Below are 25,508 nucleotides of genomic sequence, written 5' to 3' on the forward strand. Positions count from 1 at the left end.
AGGTTGACCAACGCGTTATTGGTTTGCTCAATTTGTGAAGCTCTTTCTCTTGAATAAGTAAAAAAAAAAAAATGGTTCAAATGGCTCTGAGCACTATGGGACAACTTCTGAGGTCATCAGTCCCCTATAACTTAGAACTACTTAAACCTAACTAACCTAAGGACATCACACACATCCATGCCCGAGGTAGGATTCGAACCTGCGACCGTAGAGGTCACGCGGTTCCAGACTGTAGCGCCTAGAACCGCTCGGCCACTCCGCCCGGCTTGAATAAGTAATCCAACTTTTCTGAAATTGTAATCACTTCTTTGCCTGTACGTGTACATCACATCTACCGAATTCCGTCCCATTCAAGTGATTCCTTTGTGGTGCGTCCTTTTTTTATTTTATCAGTGTATGTTGAGTGTTGTTAACAACGTAGACTTACAGAATCGTCTAATAATTTTTAATCATGCTATACAATATAACTCATGTGGAGACCTCACAAACTACGTAGTCGCGGCCCTGTAATAGACAACATCACTGTAGAACAAATATAATCATCAAAATATTTATTTTGTAAATAAAAAGCCTTCTCTTGCTGCACTGTGTTTTATTTTCCCAGACGCATTTTACCATTTTCACTTTAAAGCATCGTCAGTGGGTGGGTTCTTCATGTTTTTAGTTGGCATCGGTATTTCATCTCATCTGGTCACATGGAAATCACACTACCGTTCTAATAACGAAACACAGCGAACACAAAGTAGTTATGTCTATATTAGTGTTACGTCTATATTAATGACAGAAGACGGATAATGCATCAAAACAACAAGTACAAACAAAATGAAAAGTGGGAAGAAAATGTTCGAAACACAAAAAACATGCTTATATTTCGTAAATAGAATGGTAGTGTGACCTCCATGTGACCAGATGAGTGGAAACACCGATGCCAACTAAAAACAGGAAGAACCGTCCCGCTTATGATGCCTTAAAGTGAAAAAAAAGGCGAACTGCGTTTGGGAAAATAAAACACAGTGCAGCAATAGAAGACGTTTTTATTTAGAAAACAAATATTTCTGCGCTTGCTGCGGAGGATGGCCACAGAAACTCGATAAGCATCGACGTTTGCAAACTATATTATAAATTAAAACATTCATGACGCGTAATAGCAAAATCTGGATATAGCCTTATAATTACATACATTCCGCAAGATGCGAAATTGCCTCGAAACTGGTTACGGAATACCGAATAAATGTGAATAACACAGTGACTGGTTACAGCTTTGTTGACACCGAATGTAGCGGTAATAAAATAACAGTCAGGGAGAGTGCAACATACAGCAAGTAAATAAATGCTCTGGCAGTTAATTGCTCTCTAGCTGCCGTATACTGGCCTGTGTACAAGTAAATAAATACTGTGTACGCGAATGCTCTGTGGCTGCCGTACGCTGGCCGCTGTACCGTTACGAATTTTGACCGGCTAGTCTCCAGCCAGCGCCGCCTACACAAAACGCAAATTTCTTCACAGAATTATGTTTCCTATATTTTGCTCCAGAATAAATTAGCGGTGTATTATTTTCCAACAGTTGCAAGTTCGCAGTGCGAACACATGTGCGCGCTGGAACTGCGGCCTCTGCAGGGAATTTATCTGCGTGGGCGAGGCAGGGTCGCCGGGTCATCTAAATCCGTCGCTGCGCTGGCGGCTGCATCTTTGATGCGCAGAGCCGGCGGGCGCTCTTGAGCCGCTCGTTAGGTGTCTTTGCCGCGCACCACTCGCCGGACACTGCAGCTTACGTCCACTGCCCGCTGTCCCCTGCACGCCACAATTACTTTCCCGCCCCTACCTCGCCCAACGCCTAATTATCGGAATATGCCAACTGGCGGTGACTACCACCGATGACCGGACTTTCTTGTATCGACGCTTCGAACTAACCGTGCGATGTGGTTCAAGAGAAACGGCTCTCGCGTTAGGGAGGAACGTGGTTCACGTTCCCGTGTGTTAGTTCCACCAACTAAAACACAAGACAAGAGCTCCACAAAAGACCAACGTAACCCTCAGGACTACGTGACTTTTAGACACCTGCAAGAATGGCCTCCTTCCTTTCTAGTAATCTTTGGCGTGTGATCTCTCATGTTTTCTCTGCGTAACTGATTAATGGTAAGCTTCTGTGTTCAGCAGAGTTGTGTTTCTGTTTTATGCACAATATATCCATATCGACCCCGTCATTTTCCCCTGGTGCTGGGAGTTGTGCTCGTACGTGTACGCGTTACCCGGAGTCCAACCAGACAGGGAATTATGACATGTCGCACGCCGCTATTTACAACTGAGTTCGACTCCAGACGCCCACTATGCCCCATGATGCTCTTTTGGTTTGCAGAGAGTGCATCGATATTTCGTAAAATGCACATTCTCTTAGCGTTTCAGCGGTAACCATTGCCGATCACAGCATCCACTTAACATCCCTAGTGTTTATCCCGTCGTACGGATACCGTTTGTTTCATGATTTGTGAAATTTGTTATATTTCTGTTTCAACTTTGTGGTCGGGTGCCTTTCTTGTCGCTACAGTACTTGGTTAAACTAAGGAAGAGAAGTCATTAGTGAAACCAGTCAGTGCCTTGGGTAAACTTTGCGCGCGTGTCGCCTGTTTCTATGTCGTATATTATGAGGTGACATTCGAGACCAGTCCAGCATTTGCATAAAAGAACTTGTAAAAGCATCTAGAAACCCCAATCAGGTCGGCAGGTGTATCAGGTCATCAGCTGTTAACCGATCGCGTAGATTCGATCCGTATTTGGCACTTGGCACTCAGCCCTGTCTTACAAACTAGCACACTGGGTCTTAATCTGTACGAGCGGGCCACCGAAACGTTACATATTAATTAATTTATAACTGTAATTCACTAGTATTAAATTAATTTATCTTTTCTTGATTTTCATAAAACTGTCACGGAATGTTAAGTAAAACTGTGTTTCTACACATTGTGTCCCAGAACGAATGGTCAATATTCAGGCATATGATAGGAGCGATCACACAAAGCAAAAACGTCTAATAAAAATTCAAATGCTTCAGATGGCTCTGAGCACTATGGGACTTAACATCTGACGTCATCAGTCTCCTGGAGCTTAGAACTACTTATACCTAACTAACCTAAGGACATCACACACACCTATGTCCTTAGGATAATTTAGGTTAAGTAGTGTGTAAGCTTAGGGACTGATGACCTTAGCAGTTAAGACCCATAACATTTCACACACATTTGAACACATTTCAGTAGAAAATAAATGTTTCACAGCGTCTAAAATAAAGAAGTGCTCATTGCGCTTAAGATATGCGTTTTTACAGTCCATATTTGCTGGACTTTTTCTCTTCGAATGATTATTCCTGTGATATCCCCAGTACACTCCATACTCCGGTATTCTGTACCTCGTTCTCGATGAACATGACAAATACCTAAAAAATCATGTTTTTATTATTATCGCTCACTATCTTCGACAAGAAAGCAACTGCCATAATGAGGACGGGAATTCAGGGAAATAAATACTGCAATGACATTCCCTGCGACTAGAGATTATACCGGCGTCAACGATAATACGTCGTACGGACCTTTACTGTTCACATTACGACACATAATTGACGCACACTACTCCTCAGTCTTTCGATATCAAACACTTGCTTCCAACCATTGCTGAGTGCGTCGGTGGCATATCCATTGAGTAGTTAAGAAACTTTCCAATATTCGCTGCCTCCTTGCTGACTGAGTGCCAATAAATTTGGACTAGAGACCTCCAGACAAGATATTGTTCTTATTCGTAGTACTGATCTGAATTTCTGAATTTTACGTGTCGCTAGCAATTACTGCAGTGCGTGGAAGGGCTTAGGACATATGTTCCACGCAATTAGTATCACATTCAAACAAAAAATTGAAAATGCCTAGTACACTGAAACCTTACCTATCGTGCAAAGGTCTAACATTTGTTGGTTGTAAAATGTACACATCTGCAACCATTAGTTTGTACTGTAAGATCACTATTAAGATCGCTATATGTTTCACTCCTGCCGACCGGGGTGGCCGAGCGGTTCTAGGCGCTACAGTCTGGAACCGTGCGACCGCTACGGTCGCAGGTTCGAATCCTGCCTCGGGCATGGATGTGTGTGATGTCCTTAGGTTAGTTGGGTTTAAGTAGTTCTAAGTTCTAGGGGACTGATGACCTTACAAGTTAAGTCCCATAGTGCTCAGAACCATTTGAACCATTTTGTTTCACTCCCATGCGGATAAATACTTTAATGTGTCCAGATCTCATGATATATCTTTTGAAATTGGGGTATTGTGACCACATACTGAATCAGAGCACATTTTAACCATACAGAAGTTTTCACAGGCGACAGTTTCTTCTTTGTACACGCTATTTATTCATATGCCATGGTTGAAAGACGAACTCTCCTCAGACAGAGATCCTGGGACAGAGATTTCTGCGATTTTCATTCCCGCAAGTAATAAGAGTACGACATATTAAATTTTCAGGGTCATCTCCATTACTTTTGAAGGAGAATTTTATTGCCTGGGCTGTAGCTGATAAAGCATTTGTTTTAGGAATACACTATTCCACACCATCACTGTTCTTACATTACATATTTATCTTTGGCTCTTGCCACTAGTTCAGTAGTCGCAGCGCCAATTTCAAGCAACCACCAGTGGCGATGCCGGATCCCAGTCTGACGATTTGTCTCATGGCATGAACGTTTGTTTGAAAATGAAATTACAACCCTGGAACTAGTAGTAAGAACTAAAAGGAAATAAATCAAATGAGAAAATTGTCTGGGTGGAAAGTTTACTTTAAAAAATACATATTTAGCTGTTGTGGTCCAGATGCAGTTCTATATCATCCATTCCTTTAAACGGGGTGTATCTAGCACTGTGATGGAGTTGGAAACCTCTAAATGAATAACAAAGAGCGCAGTTCTTTGAAGTATTGTAAACTGGTCTTTCATAATCGAATGATTTCGAAATAACAGCTACAATAACTATTGTCATTAATCTGGGGAACAATTGTATATAAATTACTTTTTATAATTTCATTTTTTCAGTCCCAGTCTAAGTTTTTCGACCAATAGGAGCGTTCCTCTTATTTTGTGGAAACTCTCTCTGCTTATAGCAAGGGTCCTACTACTATACTGCATCGAAATCTCGGCACTTTACTCCTTCCTAGTTCGTTTCCGCCAATCGGACGTTTTGTGCCCGCACCAGACGCCTAAAAGTAACATGTGTACCACTCGCTGTTCACGTGATCAACTGCGTCACTGGTTTTGTTCGTATCCATGTGGAATTCCGAAATGCAGTTTTCTAAACCTTCTTTCTGTCCTACGTCTGGTGGCCCGTTATTTGCTCTCCAGTATGCATCATCTGTTCTGCCGTTGACTCCCGCCGTGGGACGCTCCCTAAGAGGTTCTCGTGGTGCCTCCCATGGTTCGGCCTCTGCTTCCGCTCAAAACATTACGATGTATAAAACTCTTATGTAAAGTGCGAAATTGACCTTCATTTGTTCTGACACCTTACACCAGTGCACACATTCTCTCATTGATGTTTATTAGGATTTTCTTAAAAGTGGATGGCAGAGTCTATGCCTAAAGGTTAAGGAACGAAACGTTGTAATAACCAAATCGGTTGTGAGTTGTATGTGGCGCTTTGGGATAACGAAGTGAGACACCTAGGGACATGAAGTATGCGTTGTCACCTCCTCCTGAAAAATTCAAAACTGTGTCTCCAGCAGGCAAGGTGATGCTCACCGTCCTTTTCGACGTTCTCAGGCACGGAAAAACCATTAAAAGTGACGTGTACCATAAGAACCATAAGATACTCTGTAGCTTATAGAAGTCCATCAAGTAAACACGGCATGGGCTGCACAAGGAGAGAGTGATTCCTCTCCACGATAACGAGGTTTGACAAATCTCCAAAGTCACACAAAGTGTAATGGCCTAGTTCAAGAGGGAGCAGATTGAGCATCCTACAACAGTCTCAAAATGAAGCCCTTCACCTCGGACGAAGAACTGAAGGACACAGTGCATGACTGGCTCTTATCGCAGCCACAGGAATTGTGGTAACAGGGGATCGTTCGGCTATTGAAACAGTAGGATAGTGGTGCTCATGCTCAGTGTTATTTTGTACCTTCCTTTTGAACAACCCGTCGTAATGTATAGATCCATTTATTTAGCAGACAAGAGGACCTGAATGATATTTGTGCTCATGCTCATGAAAATGGTAATAATACAATGGTAATGCCCACACACTACTAATTTGCGGTATTTTTAGCTGGTCCGTATCATTCCTCTTTTTATTTAACATGTAGATCGATAACACTCAATTCAGCCTACACAAGAATTTACAGCACACGTTTAATGACGTAAAACAGGAATTACACAGGAAATTAGTTGTCATTATCATCATCTTAAGCCACTGCCTCCCAGACTTCTCCACGCATTACGAGTGTCAGGCATACCCTGCAATTTTGCTCCTACATCTATTCCGATGTCATCCATCCGTCCTCCATTAGACTGTCTTTTAGGTACTTTGCTATCTCTTGGATGAGCTTCCATGGTCATCTACCACCCACGCGCCTGGCTATACGTCCTACCCTCCTCTGTTTCACTTTCATTACAGTCACAGTTGCGCCCTGCATGTCACTTTTTCCATTATGAATTTGTTTTACTTTCTTTCCCAGCAATCACCTTCATGCATGTGTCCACTGATCAATGACTAACCCTCAGTTTTCGAACGATTAATGCATAAAAATCCTATGTCTCACCGACGTAAGATAAAGCTGCTTACACACAGAGAATTCCTTTGGAGACACCCTTGGGACATCAGTTTTGATAACTGTGTTTAGCCGGCCGGAGTGGCCGTGCGGTTCTAGGAGCTACAGTCTGGAGCCGAGCGCCCGCTACGGTCGCAGGTTCGAATCCTGCCTCGGGCATGGATGTGTGTGATGTCCTTAGGTTAGTTAGGTTTAATTAGTTCTAAGTTCTAGGCGACTGATGACCTCAGAAGTTAAGTCGCATAGTGCTCAGAGCCATTTGAACCATTTTTTTTAACTGTGTTTAGTTTACCAAAAGCACTACAGGTCATTCTCACTCTTCTCTTTGTTTGTTTTTCTGTTGATCTAGTTGTTGTCATAAGCTGATCTGAATGCAGAATTTCATCCACAGATTCTACAGCTTCATTTTATACTTTCACTCTTTTCCATTCGCTGTCTGCTTTTTATACATTACTTTAGTCGCATTATAATTGATATTCTGGACTGTTCTCTTACTTTCGTTACACGTCTTGAATTCTTGCATTTTAGCATAAAAAAGAACAGTTCATGCTTATCACGCCGTTGGAGACAGAGACCAATTTTGGATTGGGGCAGAAAATCGACATTCATCTTAATCAATTTAGGAACACATTCAAAAACGGTTTTTCAAACTACGCATTCCTTATAACTTGTCAGCCGTATGAAACACAGTGCCATCCCTGTTTGATCGTATTAGTCTGTTGACTTTTCAACAACTGTTTTACGATGACGACGTTACCCTGTTGCTCTGGGAAGTGTGATGTACGCTACAGTGTTCTTTCTTTGTGCCAGAGAGATGAATGGAAAAAAAACCTAACTGAATAATTTAGGATCTTAAAAAACGTAATCAGATATATATTTCTATTACTATAATGTCCATTGATGCGAGATAACTGATGGGATACATCCTAATATCTTGTCGGACCTCGCGCAGTGCAGCAACTTGACGTAGCATTGACATAATAAGTCGACCAAAGTCTCTTGCATATGTATTGAGCGTGCTACATCTATAGCCGTTCATAATTACAGAAGTGTTTCCTGCGAATTAGATACTCTCGGTACAATTTTAATGCTGTGGGCCTCTGAATATTTAATTCCCTAACAAAATCCGAAATGGAATATCCCATGAGTCTAGTTCCAACAACTATTCCTAGTTCAAAGTCTGTTAATTCTCGTCGTGTGGCCATAATCTCGTCGCACGCCTTTATACAGGAATCATCTGAGTACAAATGACAGCTCAGCCAACGCATTGCCCTTTTATAGCTTGTGTACACGATACTGCCGCCATCTGGAAATGTGCATATCACTGTATCATGACTTCTGCCACCTCATTACATGTAAGAGAGTGGTTTTTATGATATCATGGAGCGAGATGATTAGGGGTTAAGACAATGGGCTTGTAATTAAAGTGCGGGGGGAAGTTAAAAGCCCCACACAGCCATCCGGATTCAAGCTGTCCATGGTTTCCTCAATTTATTGGCGTGAATGCCGGGTTGGATCCATCAACAAAGCTATGGCCGATTGGTACATCTATCCTTTTATGAGTCACATGAGTTAGAACGTTAATTTCAACGTGTTTTACTGTTTATAGCGACGTGCAACAAGGTACTGTACTTTTTTGTTCCATTCAGGGGTGGAGTAGATGTTTCACTCCTTTCCTTTTTAAATATCTACAAGTGGAGCTTTTGCAACATTCCGTTTACATTATTCTGCGTTTCGCAGAAGCCTATGGCTGTTAGTACGGTGCTTATTTGAAATCGTTCAATGTTCCCTGGTAGTCCGACGTAATGAGAATTCCACGCACTTGGTTGGTTGTTTTGGGGAAGGAGACCAGACAGCGAGGTCGTCGGTCTGATCGGATTAGGGAAGGACGGGGAAGGAAGTCGGCCGTGCCCTTTGAAAGGAACCATCCCGGCATTTGCCTGGAGCGATTTAGGGATATCACGGAAAACCTAAATCAGGATGGCCGGACGCGGGATTGAACCGTCGTCCTCCCGAATGCGAGTCCAGTGTCTAACCTCTGCGCCACCTCGCTCGGTTCCACACACTTGAACTGAGCTTCTATGCTATTTCTCAAACCTAACTGAATGAGACGGGAACCAATTGTGACAGTACAGTATATTCTGATTGCTAATCTTGGACATTCGGGGATATAAGTATTTGATTCTTTAGTTTATAGTGACGGAAGGCTCACAGAGGAAACAATAGCATACAGATAGGAATTTATTTGCTGAAATATGCCAACATGTGGATCAAGATCAGAAGCACTCTTCGCAACGTTGTGAAGGTTGACCAAAACACTTGAACAAGAAGAAGACGAATGGAAGCTCATAGGAGGTGAAAGTATTTATCATTTTGAAATTGAGCTACATTCGTTGTTAGATCATATAGGGGGCAGATACTTACTTAAATTTACAACTTTCCTCTCATCTGAATGTAAACTGCAGTTCATAAATTATGTAATGTGCCACAGGCACTATAATAGGGAACAGAGAGCCGCAGACAGGGCAGTGTAAGAAGCATCATGAAAACCGTCTGGTACTAGTCAGACGCGTGTCAATGACTTGATTTATGTCGCTGCACTGCTTAGTTGCAAGGTGCATAGGACCCGTTTATTTTCCTCTGTACCGAAGTAATACCTTACACGCAGAGTTAATGAATCCTTGAATGTTTACCTAAAAAAATAGTAAATATTTCATATTTACTTTTGAATGCATTACGGGAACAGCAGTGATCAATGTCTTATAAATATTTACTATTAAAAACAGTCTTGATCACGATTTATTTACCAAGGTGACCGGTTTCGACCACTACTGTGGTCATCTTCAGACCTACAAGTTGTATACAAAACTCTAGTTAGAGGGCTACATACACTAAAGAAAATACATAAAGTTATAAAGCTATGAAACGTTGAATTACAATTGAGTAGGAACCTCTTTCTGTTGGAGAATCACTACTGGAGAAACCAGTGCACGTCTTACTATATATAGTGGAGGCTCCGCCCACTTCTGACTGCATGATGTCATTGCTAACCAATGAGTTATAAGTCGAATTACAATTTAAAATTTCTTAGTTAAAAGAACATTGTCAAGAATCAGAAATAAATACACACTAAACTTAGCTTATTAAACAGCTAATGTCAATTAAGAAGCGTTAAAAATATTTAAATATGTAGAAAAATGAACTTCGGTTTGGCAGTACATGGGTTGCCCTCTCAAGGCCTGTCAGTGAACCATTTGGAACCAATGGTTGCCATGGTGAAGTTAGACGCCGTTGCAAAGATGAGGCAGCAGGCTTTTTTCGCTGAAGTTGTTGTAAAGTCGATAGTCGAACTAGTGGTTGCCATGGTGAGGACAAACGCCAGTGCAAAGATGTGGCAGCAGGCTTCTTTCCAACGAAGTTGTTGCGAAGTGGAATGGCGAAGACTGTCGCGTCAGACGATGTATTATTGAGCAGCAACATGTCTTTATTGAAACAATTTTTAAAGAGTAAGCTACAATAATCTGTAGCTGACATGTATACAACATGCAGCACAAATACGATACGAAGTAGTTGTCCGTATATATGAAATATTATCTATGAAGTTGATATGTAGATTACATGTGCCAATTTTTTAAAGGCATTGCTATTCATCAAGTTATATGCCAGTCTTATAAGTAAATAAAAATGAAAGAATTTAAAATTATAAAATTATGAGCCATAGTGTCAAAAATAAAAGGATGTGAATTAGCAATATGCAGTCTAAAAGCATATAAGCAAAAATTCTAATTTCTGCAAAGACAGTGAGGAGTGTGTGGAATCTGTGAACCACAAAGGATGACAAGTATCTTGCCTGCAAGGCCTTTACGTGCAGTAAGGCTTCGTTCACTATACTGCATCGATGCAGATGCTCTACAACGATTGTGGACTGTCTGAGTCTAATGCAAGACTCAGTCTTCTGTTTGTTGCAATGATAACACGCACATCATTTCACCGATTTCAATTCTCCAAATACCACAATTATCTCATACTAGGATGAGCTTATAACGCCATCGCTGGCATTCTGAGTAGCAATAGGTAGAGATTTTTGCATTTCCCCCTGTCCTCCAGAGGTAACACGAGACATATTTGACACTCCGTTGGTGAAAGGAATTTGGTGGACCTGTTGAGCGGCGAAGCGAGTAAACCTGAAGTATAATTTCGGGGCGCCGCTGGATACAACATGCATCCAGTCTCATGCATATTGATGTCAATCTGAATAGCAACAACTCCATCGCGGAGGTTTTAGTGTCCGAGGTACTGTCCATCCTTCAGGCAACTTTGCATTTCCATTCTTGCACACGCGCGGTGAGTGATATGTAAGCGCACTACAAAGAACGGTGACCTAGCGGCTCCGCCAGGTGGACACCCTTAGAAACATCGTGAAAACGCGTATAAATCACGCTAAGAAAAATTACTCAGAAACAAACCCAGGCCCTCTTCGATTCCTCGACAGAACGCTTACCTTATCGGGCTGAAGCACGTGCGAGGTTGCACGCAATACTGTGGTCTCAAAGACTGAAAATAATTAATAATTAATATCGTGTGACTAGGGCCTCGTAGTATAATACTTTGCCGCGGGGGACTGAGTACGAGAGGGGTGCTTAAGCTGCAACCAGTGCGAGAGACTTCCCCAAAAGCAGACAGGGACGGCTTAACTCAATTGTTTGCTAGTAAAGTCCTGTAATCGCAACCAGCTGTGCACTGTCGTGTACGTGATTTGTGTTATGTTAAATTCAGCCACTTATATCCTTATTAGTGTTGCAATTTTTAAAAGTATTTGAGAGCAAATGCGACTAAAAAAGAAAGATTAAGATTCACAGAAAGGGTCTTAGGACTTTTAGGACAAAGGACAGGTAGAATACCCTCGTCTGACTTCATCTACGTCAACGTTTATACTTCGTAAGCCATCTTACTGTATCTAGTGGCGGGTGCGTCTCGTATGACAAACATTTCCTCCCTCTCCAGTTTCATAATGTGTGGAAAGAGCATCTGTGAATAAGCTTCTGTACGTGCTCTGATTATGTAACTTTCCTGCCGTGGTCATTTTATAAAATGTATAGAAAGAATTGATACCTTGACTGACTCTTCTTGTAATGTAAACACTCGGAGGTTTAAAAGCACACATCTCTGTGATACACAACTTTCCTGTGAACTGCCAGGTAATGCAGTTCGATGAACATCTCTGTAACTGTCTCAGGCTTACTAAAAGCACCCATGGTGAAATGCAACTCATTGCCTTTCCTAAAACTAGTTTTATGTGGTCATACCAATTTACGCCATTCCGGATTGTTACTCCTATATATTTGACAGTTCAGATGGTTTCTAGTGGTTTACTACCAGTAGCGTAGCTGGACAGAATTGGGTCAATCAGCCTATTTAGGAACAATATGATACAGTACATTTATTTACGTTGATATGCATTTCCCAAACTCTGCTCCAAGCGACTATCATCAGCAGTTATTAAGATATCATGTCCATTGTGCCACCAGGCGGTATTCATTCTGATGGTTGACAAGGATCATAATGTTTAGGCCCTACAGTGTAAGGTACTTTTGTGTTGTCATACAGTCACATAATCACTAATTCGTTTTTATATTCTTTTCGGGTACATTGGGTAAGGCCTGTGACCGGATATGAAGTTCGTGAATCCCACGGATGGCTGGATATCGGCCATCAGTAATCTTTTCTGGGTATTAACAAATATTCACTTTTAGTGGTCTTTTATTGTGAAAATCAATCCCATTGTTTGCGCGTAATGATATTAAATGTTCATTATAGTGATTATTAAACTATTACCTTTCCTTAATGCACCACATAGATCCGAACTACACGCCTCCCCGTAGACCGACCTGTTGCTTTGATGAAATGAGTGGTTGAAAGGTAAATGAAATCATTTGCTGAGACGTCCGATAACGCTTCCTCCACGCATTACCTCCTGTTCCTAAACTCTTGAGGTAATGAAAGTTTTCCTGGCGCATAAAATCGGCACTAGTGACATCATTTTTCAAATCACACTTAACGTCTTTGCTTATCCACTCGTGCCACGCAAACTCATGGATACGCAGTTTTCTATAAATTTATAACAATCAGCGAACTGTATCGATGTCGCCTTGCATTCGTGGCGACCCCTTCATATCGTCAAAAATAAAAGAACAAGCATACACAAATTATAAAACCACCAGCTTTCACGTTATGTTCTGCTATGGTCAGTGAGAATGCTTCCCGTTTCGCGCGTATCCAAGCGAAGTTTTTGCAACTTAGATTTAACGGTCGCGTGCCAGAAACATAATGTATGAGCGTAAATACAAACTGTTTTTTGACCATTAATTCAGGAAGAAGCGGACACGTGCAACGGATATCAAATTGACGTCCATAGACGCAGACAAGCGTTAAATATCAGAGGTAACGTTGTTACCGCGTAGCTCGCTTCTGCATAATCGATAACAAAGCAACAGTAAATGGCACTCCATTGAACTGACAGCTGAGAAATTAAGTGATCATTTCGAAATCTATTTAATGCTCTTTTCCGTTCTCTCATTAGAATAACTCAAATACATGTGATTTACACAGCTTTTCAAAAAACGTCACACGTAACACTTTCGAATAGCGATGTTTACGATACATGATATACTCATGAAGTGTGACTGACAGTTTGTGCACCTACGCGCTTCCTTAAATTGTGTAAATTTCTTCTAGGGACCGATGACCTCAGCAGTTTGGTCCCATAAGATCTTGCCACAAATTTCCAATTTTTGTAAATTTCTTTAGTTGTTTATAACTGGTCCGAAGATATTTTGGCAACAAAATACTGGTGGGATCGATCAGAAACTTAGTGCAAACGATGTATGATAGCATGTTGTGCACAATGCCTGCCCTGGAAGTAAATGATGCTATTTGCTCTCCTGATCACCTGGTTATTTCTTAGTTCTTTTGTATATTCATTACAATTGATATAGTATTTTTTTATTTTAAAATACAGTGCGTCTTACGAAATTGGTAGCTAGTATTTAAAGCAATGTCACTTAAATGACATTCTAACGTACTATGTAAGGAAAGAACTTTCTACGTCGGATTGACTTACTTTCTGTAATAACTATATCTTTATTGTATTTGCATCTAATTTCGCTTAGTAGAAATGAACGTTGCTACTATGATTTCTGAATTTTAGTACTGAATATATTCAACACAATTTTTTGTGTTTCTTGAAAATTGAATTTCGCTGAGTCATCTAAAACTTAAAGTAACAACACATAGTATGCAAGAAACTTTAAAAAAATGCGGACGAGGAGAATTTGTTAGACATATTAGTCATTCAGATATTTCAAAGAATTCTACTTATATCAGTTTTCAGTTGCTTTGTGCATTTAGGTTATTTCATTCAGAAAATCTCAAGATCAAGATATTACGTGTAAAAAAAGTATTTGCTTTGAGGTTGAGATCTATCACCTACTATATATTACACGTTAGTGTAAATACTTTAAAAGAACGTACAGACTCGAAACACGGCAAACAGTAAGTCTAATACTCCATCACTACACTGTAACGTAGGTTAATATACACTATTTGAATCACTGCAATAAATATGTTAAATAGTTTCAAAATTGAAGTACCTATTTGTAAGTTTGTCAACAATGCAGAAGACGAAAGACATGTTGTCAGACGCAGGTAATACGTTACTAGACTTTATCTATCTTACTTATCTGGCTTTATATCATTAATCCCGCGTAAAGTATCTCGTGAAATCTAACAACTTTGTCGTTCTTTCACTATTTGATGAAAAACTGAAGCAGAAGTAATGCCCAGTGAATCAGTACAGAACCGGTACTAGCAAATGGAGTTGTAGCTCAGAAACACCTTGCACAGCAATAATAAATTAAAATTTGTGACTGACGACGGAGTATTATTAATCAATAACGCTTAACTTAGAGGTTACATGAATTCTGCAGTCTATCAACAACAGATATTTAATAAAATTTTTTCGAGCTTCCAGCCGCGCAAAGTGGTTAAACATCCAAGAACATTCGGACGATGGCTCCTCGGCCATTGTCAAGGCTCACCATTTGACAGTGATCGAGGAGCACTGGTCTCAAAGTTCACGAATTTGTAACCACTTGACGCTGGTGGAAAGCAGAGGAAGTTTTACTAATTTACATCGTAATGCGACTAGTCATTCGTGTCTGCCGGATGTTTAGTTCGACGGAAATAATTCAGGGATATAACTTCCTAGTGACAACGAGGCAAATAGGTAAGGAGCATGGATCAGAATGTATTCGCAAATTTCCGTTTCCGGGAAAACACAGCAGCATTTGCCTTAGCGTTGTACGTAAATCACAGATAACCTAAATATGGATGGCAGGACGAGGACGCAGGTTTACGTTTTCGATGTGCTGTTAGTCACGAGCATCTCACATCCCATAAATAATCTCTATGTCACTCTTTGATTATTCTCTTTCCTGATTGGTCACGCAAATTACGCAGATAACACTAGTCAGCTTCGTTAAGTATGTGAACTGTCCATTACAGTAAATATTTTTAGAATTCAAAGTCTGCATTGTTTTTCTTTACACTGATGCGGACCGCTTTCAATTAATGTTCAGTATTTGAGACGCAGTGTCATTATCGTTTTTACACAACGTCAATCAGCCACGTTGAAATAATTAATTACTGTACTCGGTATTGGCTGATAAACTAACATACGTATTGACAGCATAACTTTTCCGCAATGTCAGCTACGTGCAGTACTACAATCAGTCTCAACACTTTGCTAAATGTTGGTTGTAGGTAGGCAATAGATATATACAGCATAAAACATAGTACTGAATGTTTAGTTTGATATTCCGATAAGAATTTGCTACCGTTTCATGATGGAAACCCAGTTCTATGCAAAGAAGGGAAAGCAGAAAGGTGGAAGGAGTGCATATCAGAATGGTGGAAGGAGTGTATAGAGCGTCTATACAAGAGCGATGTACTTGAGGACAATATTATGGAAATGGAAGAGGATGTAGATGAAGATGAAATGGGAGATACGATACTGCGTGAAGAGTTTGACAGAGCACTGAAAGACCTGAGTCGAAACAAGGCCCCGGGAGTAGACAACATAACATTAGAACTACTGACGGCCTTGGGATAGCCAGTCCCGACCAAACTCTACCATGTGGTGAGCAACATGTATGAGACAGGCGAAATACCATCAGACTTCAAGAAGAATATAATAACTCCAATCCCAAAGAAAGCAGGTGTTGACAGATATGAAAATTATCGAACTATCAATTTAATAAGTCACAGCTACAAAATACTAACACGAATTCTTTACAGACGATTGGAAAAACTGGTAGAAGCCGACCTCGGGGAAGATCAGTTTGGATTCCGTAGAAATATTGGAACACGTGAGGCAATACTGACCTTACGACTTATCTTAGAAGAAAGATTAATGAAAGGCAAACCTACGTTTCTAGCAATTGTAGACTTAGAGAAAGCTTTTGACAATGATGACTGGAACACTCTCTTTCAAATTCTAAAGGTGGCAGGGATAAAATACAGGGAGCGAAAGGCTATTTACAATTTGTACAGAAACCAGATGGCGGATATAAGAGTCGAGGGGCATGAAAGGGAAGCAGTGGTTGGGAAGGCAGTGAGACAGGGTTGTAGCCTCTCCTCGATGTTATTCAATCTGTATATTGAGCAAGCAGTAAAGGAAACAAAAGACAAATTCGGAGTAGGTATTAAAATCCATGGAGTAGAAATAAAAACTTTGAGGTTCGCCGATGACATTGTAATTCTGTCCTGTCAGAAACAGCAAAAGACTTGGAAGAGCAGTTGAACGGAATGGACAGTGTCTTGTAAGGAGGATATAAGATGAACATCAACAAAAGCAAAACGAGGATAATGGAATGTAGTCGAATTAAATCGGGTGATGCTGAAGGAATTGGATTAGAAAATGAGACGCTTAAAGTAGTAGGTGAGTTTTGCTATTTGGGGAGAAAAATAACTGATGATGGTCGAAGTAGAGAGGATATAAAATGTAGACTGGCAATGGAAAGGAAAGCGTTCCTGAAGAAGAAAAATTTGTTAACATCGAGTATAGATTTAAGTGTCAGGAAGTCGTTTCTGAAAATATTTGTATGGAGTGTAGCCATGTATGGAAGTGAAACATGGACGATAAACAGTTTGGACAAAAAGAGAATAGAAGCTTTTGAAATGTGGTGCTGCAGAAGAATGCTGAAGATTAGATGGGTAGATCACATAACTAATGAGGAGGTATTGAATAGAATTGGGGAGGAGTTTGTGGCACAACTTAACAAGAAGAAGGGACTGGTTGGTAGGACATGTTCTGAGGCATCAAGGGATCACAAATTTAGCATTGGAGGGCAGTGTGGAGGGTAAAAATCGTAGAGGGAGACCAAGAGATGAATACACTAAACAGATACAGAAGGATGTAGGTTGCTTTAGGTACTGGGAGATGAAAAAGCTTGCATAGGATAGAGTAGCATGGAGAGCTCTATCAAATCAGTCTCTGGACTGAAGACCACCACCACAACAACAACAACAACAACAACAACCGTTTCATCCCTATGAACACACGTTTCCAGTACTTTCACGATTCGCTTCTTACCTTTAGTTTCTTCATTAGTACTTTTGCGGTCGTTTATCTACTATTACGTGCTAAAAAAAGATAAATCTTTCCTCAACCCGACTGTTGCTTGCAGGAATCTTGTCCTTTGGTGTGGCATACGTAATATAAAATATAAATTAGCTTGGATTATCTGTTCATTCGACTACAATACACCAAGGACTCATTGTGTATTCATAATTATGAATTATTTTCAAGATTTCTGTCACTTGTTTTATACTTACAAACGGATTAATTTGCCATTACCACTTTTTGATCAGTTATACAGACAGCAGCTGTACTATTGAACAATACGCAAATTACGGTAGTGATGACTACAAAGTTTTCTGTTTATGGAAAAATACTGAGTATGGAATGGAGTAGTAGAGAACGTCACCTCACCATTCCGGCAGAAAGAAGCCGTTACCTTAAAAAACTAATTGAGGATCGTATCAAAATTTTGCTAATTGGGAAAATCCATCCACTTGCAGTAAACTGCATTAGGAAAATGACATGCTGTATAGAAATATGTAGATTGAGATGAATCAGTTACTAACTAAAGTAAATCTCACGCAGAAAGCCTGAGACCAAGAAACAAATACACCACACAGAAAATAAATTGTTTTATCTACGGTTTCAGTATCAGACAGGACTGACAGAAGAACGATAAAAGCTAAGGATATTATGCAACTAATGTTAAGAATGCACAGCGTCCTGTAGAATGAACTATTAAGTAGTCTGCATCAGAGGGAAAAAGATAACGCTATTATTTTGCAAATTAATTATTTACACTTGCTTCAAATTCTACAGATTCAAATTTTTACCAATCCTATTGAAACATTCTGTTTAGAGAGGAGGAGGTAACCCTATAAAGAAATACACAGGGTGTTCCAGAAATGTTGCGACATAATTCTAGGGGTGGTGGGGCACACCATAAGGATTGTGAATTGCATAACAACCTATGACCGCAAACGTCACGGGTAAGTGGTAGCAGAAGACGAAGGTCAGAAAAGAAGCAAAAGCTATTCGTTTGCAGTATTTATTGGGCATAATGAGTACACATAGTGTATGGCATGAATACTGATCTAATGTTAAAACAGATGCTCTAATTTTGCGCCATGAGACGCCACTCATGCCTGACACCGACAGAGCACTGACTGCCGAAGAAGCTCTAACACGTCGGGAGTTTGATTGTAGCAGCTCTGCAGACGATTCCTGCAACGAGATCCAGTTCACACTCCACATGATTGCGATACATGAGACATTTCATGACTCCCCACAGAAAGAAATCAAGGCTCGATAAATCCGGTGAGCATGTGGGTCAGGGAACCAGTACACCACTCCCATCCCATCGACACGGGAATGACCTATTAAAATGCCTACGAACAGCCAGTCAAAAATGAGCAGACTCCTATCATGTTGGAACCACGTGCTGCGCCTCACATTTGCTGGAACATCGTCAAGCAAGCTGGTAAGAACCCGTTCCAGAAAGGTCATATAATTCGTGGCGGTCAGTCGAGATGACTGGCCGACCAACCCGTTGTGCAATAACAACACCCTTTGGAGAAGAAAGGCTTGAATGGACTCGGCCTTCAAAACACGCTGGACACTCTACGAAACATTCTTATGTCTGAGGCAACAGCATATATGCTGGTGCTTGGATTAGTCTCCACGGCACTCAACACTCCTTCTTCCTGATAGACCGAAACTCCGATTGTGTCCTGCCCTCGCTAGCCCTGCCACTTTTTAATGACCCATTCTCGCACAGATTTCGATGTAGACGTGAAAAAACTGTGGTGCAGTTGATGTCTGTCAGGGATCTCGATAAATGTGTACAGTGACTCTTCCATTGCACTCAGCTATTACATACACTAAGTGCATGTTTGCAAGATCACCGTTAGTATACCGTTCCATTCTCCTAGTATGCTGGCTAGCGTTAGAATGAGAACATACTCACGTTCTCCTCTAGTACTCTCGTGTACAGCACCACCTAGCGGCATACGACGACGTTTGCGGCCAATGGTTGCTACGCTATTGTCAATCCTTATGATGTGCCCCACTTCCCCTAGAAGTTTGTCGCAATATTTCTGGGACACCCTGTATAATAATTTAGATCTCGCTGATCCTCTAAAATAGAATCTTGGGAGAAGATTTTCATTTACTTTAGAACAAAATAATCATTGCGATACTGGACAATCACAAGACTATGGCAAGGATGAAAGTGCCAGAGTGTAGCTGTCTAGAGAATCGACACAATGGAAAGAAGTTCTTGAAAGAAAGAGCTTGAGTAATAATCGAGAAATCCTTTCTCAAATATTCTTAGTCTCTCGTGAAGCCTTCTTTAGTTTCCTAAACTGTATAACTGTAGAAATTGAAGAACGAGAAAACCGTAACGCAGTTTGCAATGGATATATGGATTGCCAAGTCTACATAAGAAAGATACTCAACAAGCTCCAGTGGTAGTTTCCGCAAGGAAAGCATCGTACCTCTTGCGAATGGATACTTATAAAATTACAAGAAGCTTTCTAAGAACTTGAATATTTCCCGTGACAAGGACAAGACTAAAAAATAAAATTTCATGTAAAACTTGGTAGCTTACATCACGTGCCGTAATGCCTCAACTGTGCAGCACATGCTGGATGCTGGCCGATTTTTGCAACACGTAGTTTTTTGAAAAACAGTAAAAAACCAGCATGTAATGACAGTCTATACTGCCTAACTATGTGACGTAAATAAATGGTAAAGGAAACTGTCAGTAGAATGTTAGCACCAACTACGCCAATATTACCACATGAAGCAATATCTAATACCCAGCACGACGCCTTGAGAATAATTACGTAAACATTCTGCATGCCTTGTCTAAAGATGAGGCTGAAATGACCAGAAACAGGCTACAAAAATAATCTAATGTTACATTAAATGACTGATTGCATGATATGTAGCTATATTTGATAAAGTAGCATAGCTGAAGACTCCAGAATGTGATGGCAGTGACAGTCATCGAATCTTCAAGTTATTTTGACGAACTGAACCAGAAGGAAAGCCGACAACTCTATTAATCCATCAGAAATTAACGAGACTGGCACCTACACACTAGATCCGTTTATTCAAACATCTAGCAACAACTACTCAGCAATGTTTAGGAATGATGAAAACAAATTCCTCCTTCATTGTATCAGAAGTTTGTGGAAAGCATTCTCTGAAAACTGTAAACTGTATTAATAACAAAAGGATGTCCTACGCGGTATTAATCAATTAAATACTGATTCTACCACTGCTTCGACTGTGCGACAAATAAGTTCCTTTTCGTATTCTTAAATTGTTATCGAGATACAGTTGTTACTGCGACTTCATGTTCTACGAGGAACTGTTGCAAGTCCCATTATTTATTATTCACTTCTGGGATGATATTGTCCCCGTAAGATGTCCAATAGCATCCCCAGTTGATACTTTTTTATATGAAGTAGTGTTTCCTTTCCAATCCTACCATCCGCGAGAATAGCATGCTCTCTAGTGTAGCGGCATTTTCGAGATATTAGTTTTTAGCTTCACTTCTAACCATATTAAGTTATTTTAAAATTTTGCTTGATTTTGTTCATTTTGATATTCGGAATATAAGATCGAAACCACAATGAAACATATTTCGTCAATATTTCGGTAGAGAACACTTTTTTTTGTCTTGGGTTATAATTTTCGATTATGATGCTTTACAACTGAAACCCTAATCTTATTTTCATACTTTGGGACGTGTTGACCATCGATAGTAGTTTCACGAAAACAGTCTGAACAAAGCGGAAGGGCCTCATCATTATTCTTTACTGAAGTCCTCGAAATGCATGTACTTTAAATGAATCGCGTATGAATGTGTTTCAGTTCGTTTAATTCAGTCGTTGTCCTTGTCATGGGAAATATTCAAGTTATTAGAAAGCTTCTTGTAAAAGAAGCGTGTTAAAAACAATGGTGGTAGTCTAGAACGGATTTGGTTGGATTCAGATTTTGAAAGTCGAATACGTGGTGTCTTAATGGCCAGTCAGGATGGGTTTGGATAACACTACGTACAGGTGTTTTAACATTAGAATTTAACACACGTTGCCAGTGAAATTAGAAGAATCCATATATTTAAGCTTTTCCATTGAAGGTATTCTTGCACACTCTGACTATATATTACATTAACAAGACATAAAAGTGTTTCTAAAGAGCACATTAGGGAAATATTTGTTTATTATGACAACTAATTTTTTTTTAATATTATGGGACTTAACTGCGAAGGTCATCAGTCCCTAAGTTTACACACTACTTAACCTTAATTATCCTAAGGACAAACACACACACCCTTGCCCGAGGGAGGACTCGAACCTCCGCCGGGACCAGCCGCACAGGCCACGACTGCAGCGCCCTAGACCGCTCGGCTAATCCGGCGCGGCCAAAACTTATTTCGAGCTGCTCCAAACCTGACCTTCAGATGAGACCTGAAGAATTGTCAGTAATTTGTGTAGCGGTTGCAACAGAGACGGCACTGGCTATAAATTTCTAATGAGACTTCTTTTAACCCCGCTTTCCGTCGCAGAACTGGGCACTATGCACTGTCGATGACTCGCAGAACCAGGCAGTAGCCTCTATTGCTGAATATTCCTCTTTATCGTTTTGAATAAAAGAACTTATACCACGGAGCTGTCTATAACAGGCATCTTCTTCAACAACAGATTGAAAAGTGGAGATATTACATTATTCTGACGGGCAAAATCTCTCAATGATACACGGACAGAGGACAGCAGCATCAGTAACTTACTTCTAATAGCACCTGCCCGAGAGTCAAATGCAGTGGCAGAAGAGCCTGAACAGCATGAGCTATATCATTCACATACATCATAATTTGATTGTTGATTATGTTAAGTAATACAGCGTTGCTAATTGCTGATTGACTCCTCTGCAGTGGCGGTCTATGGATACCTCGCAGCTCTCGTAACCAGCTTCCGTTTGAAAGTCATCGTCGACGTGTGTTTTGTGGAGTTTTCCACGTATGATGCAAGCCCTGTAGATGTCCTTGACGTAAAAACATCTAAAGTGCACCTTTTAAAATCGATTCACTCCCGACAAATAAACCTTTACAAAACTGTTAAGGGTTTCGTGGCCACTTGTTGACAGACCGCCTGTTGGCTTCTGTCTGTGGTTCTTCGGCCGACGTTCGTTGGTGACTTTTCTGACGTTTCGCCAGCACAAGTGGCCTCCAAAGCAATGGAGGGTGAAGCTCTGACGATGCCAACCACTCGTGTTGGCGACACGTCAGAAAAATCATCAAACAAACGTCGGCCGAAGAAACCGTGTCAGAAGCCAACAGGAAATTTGTTACATAAATCTTTATTGGAAGATTGAGCTTTGCGTTTCTTGTTGAGGTATGCCCCATTTCGATGGCAAGTTGTTTAAGAAGTGTACATTTCAAATACACCTGCAGTAAATAGGACAATACATCATAATAAAGTCAATGACGGCTCTTAACCACGCATTGACAGTCATCTTGCCAATGGCTTGTTTACAGACCCATAACGGAAACGTTTTTGATTGTGCTGTTGTAAACATTCTTTCGTATCAGTTTCTTGTGTCAGATGCAATCACCGTTTACAAACATGGTTATCAACTCAACAGTGTAGTATGGAAACTGGTACCCCTGGTGGTGATATGAAGGTGGCATACCTTCAGCTGAGATCGGTTACTTCAGAGGAATATTTTGCGATTACGCTAGCAAGTAACAGACTTGATGTTCTGCAACTGTTATGCATAGGAAGATAGCAGTTCTAGAAGACTGTGGCAAAATTGTATTGACCATGAACATAAACAAATGTAACATATTTATATGTTATATTTATTATGTTCAAATCTGTGGAAGGGCCTAAAATATTAACACGCACAGCTACCACCCAAAAAGTTTCATAGACAACATAAAATTTGCGTTCGACATATGGAATTGATATGAATTAAAATTTTGAAGAGATGAACGAAAGAGCATTTCGTTTGCTTGTCACAAGTATCACAGCTCAGATGTTATTTTTTATGGTATAGTATAAGAAAAATCACGGTTATTTTGTTTTTGGGTGTTGTAGTGCAAATTTTCGCACTGCCGAGTCCCCGTCTCAAAAAATTTTTCTGCAGCGACATTGAAAAATGACTCGTAGTATGTGAAAGTGTAAGTTCTCTCAAAAATGAATTTGTAACTAGGGCGCAAATTTGCGATTTATCACACTCTGTAGTATTTTTCAAAGATGAAATTATTTTTTTTAACTTTCTGGTGTAATCGTTTTAATCTTCGTTCATAAGCAAAAGAAAATAAATATTATTGGTATATAACCATTCTCCACATCACAGGTGCTAGTAATAAACCGATCGTAGTTTTAATTCTCGAGCGGCAGCGCTGGTGCAAATGTGGTACCAGTTTTTTTCATTGCTCATTGTGGTCTCAATAATGGAGATGCCGTATTTACGCTTTAGCTATTCTTCTATTAACTTTTAACAATGATGTCAATCAAGTTTGTGACTTTCTAGAGCGTAAATATGTGCATCTAAATAAATTTTTATTAGGAAGTGCATCACTGGTTAGACCATTTGAACGACTCTTTTATCTAAATGATGTGGAACGAGTCAGTAGACAGGTTACGTAGACATGATTAGTCATAACATCAATGAACACATCATCATTTTATTCCTACCCATGCAACTACACTTTTAAAAAGTTTTTTTAATATATTTGTTTTTTAACTGGCTACCAATTTTTAAGCAGGTATTCGTCAATGGAATAGGAGTTTTCGAGGAAAAATAATTCTAAATTATTTTTAAAACTTGCTTCGCTACCAATAAGACATTATTGGGCAAAAGACCAAAAAATTTTACTGCTGCATATTGATCTCTTCTCTGAGCCACTGACAGCTTTAATAAGATTAACGAAAGTAATTTTTCCTCTACTGTTGGAGGTATGTACATGACTGTACTCAAATGGGGATGAATTATTTACCACGAATTTCACTAACGAAAACATCTATTGCGGCGGCTCAGTTGAAGTTCCTATCTACTTGAAGAGATATCTACATGACGTGCGTGAGTGAACACCAGGTATTATTCTTACTGCTTGCTATTGTGCAATCAATACTTTCTTCCGAAGTGGTGAGTTAACCCAGAAAATATTACGTATGATATTATTGAGTGGAAATATGCTAAACATGGCAGGAGTTAGATACGTTTGATTCCAGGATTAGCGATTATACGAAGAGCAAAAGTAGCTTAACTTAAATGTTTGAGAAGATCAGTAATATGGTTGATCCTGTTCAATTTTCCATCAGTATGTGCACCCAAAAATTTTGAACATTCTAGCCTATTTACCTACTCCTGCTCATGTGCTACGTCAGTTGCTGGTATGAATCTTTGTTGTACATGACTGAATGTAGTGAGTTTTTTTTCCAAGATATAGGGAGCGTCCATTCTCAGGGAACCGCTTAATAACTCTTCTGTTGTTTCCCTCTAATACGATTGATTGTATTATTAGTATCGTCTTGCAAAAATTACAAATTTTGTTTGTTGAATGTTAAGTGGAATGTCATTCACATATATAAGGAATAAGAGTGGACCCAGGTTTGAACCCTAAAGGACACCCTTCGTGACTTTAATCTAGTGACTAAAATTTTCTACCTTCCCGACGTTGTCTGTCTCATTCAGCACAAACTTTTACTTTCTGTTCTTCAAGTATAATTCAAACCAGTTGTGTGTAAAGCCATTAATACTATAAAACTTGAGTTTTTCTCGGAGATAATCATGATCTACACAATCTAACGCCTTGGAGCGACCACAAATAATACCAACAGGGGACACATTATTATTTAAGGCTTGTACTATTCGATGAGTTACTGTATAAACAGGATTCTCAGTCGAGCACTAAGTATGTGACTACTTTTGTGTACATTACTTTTTTCGAATATACTGGAAAAAGGTGTCACTAAGGAAACTGGATGACAATTGTTTAAGTCTGTCTTGTCATATTTCTTATGAAGAAGTTTAATAACCGCATATTCTAACCGATATTGAAAAA

Source organism: Schistocerca serialis, chromosome 3 (genome assembly GCF_023864345.2).
Source record: "Schistocerca serialis cubense isolate TAMUIC-IGC-003099 chromosome 3, iqSchSeri2.2, whole genome shotgun sequence".
NCBI lineage: Eukaryota > Metazoa > Arthropoda > Insecta > Orthoptera > Acrididae > Schistocerca > Schistocerca serialis.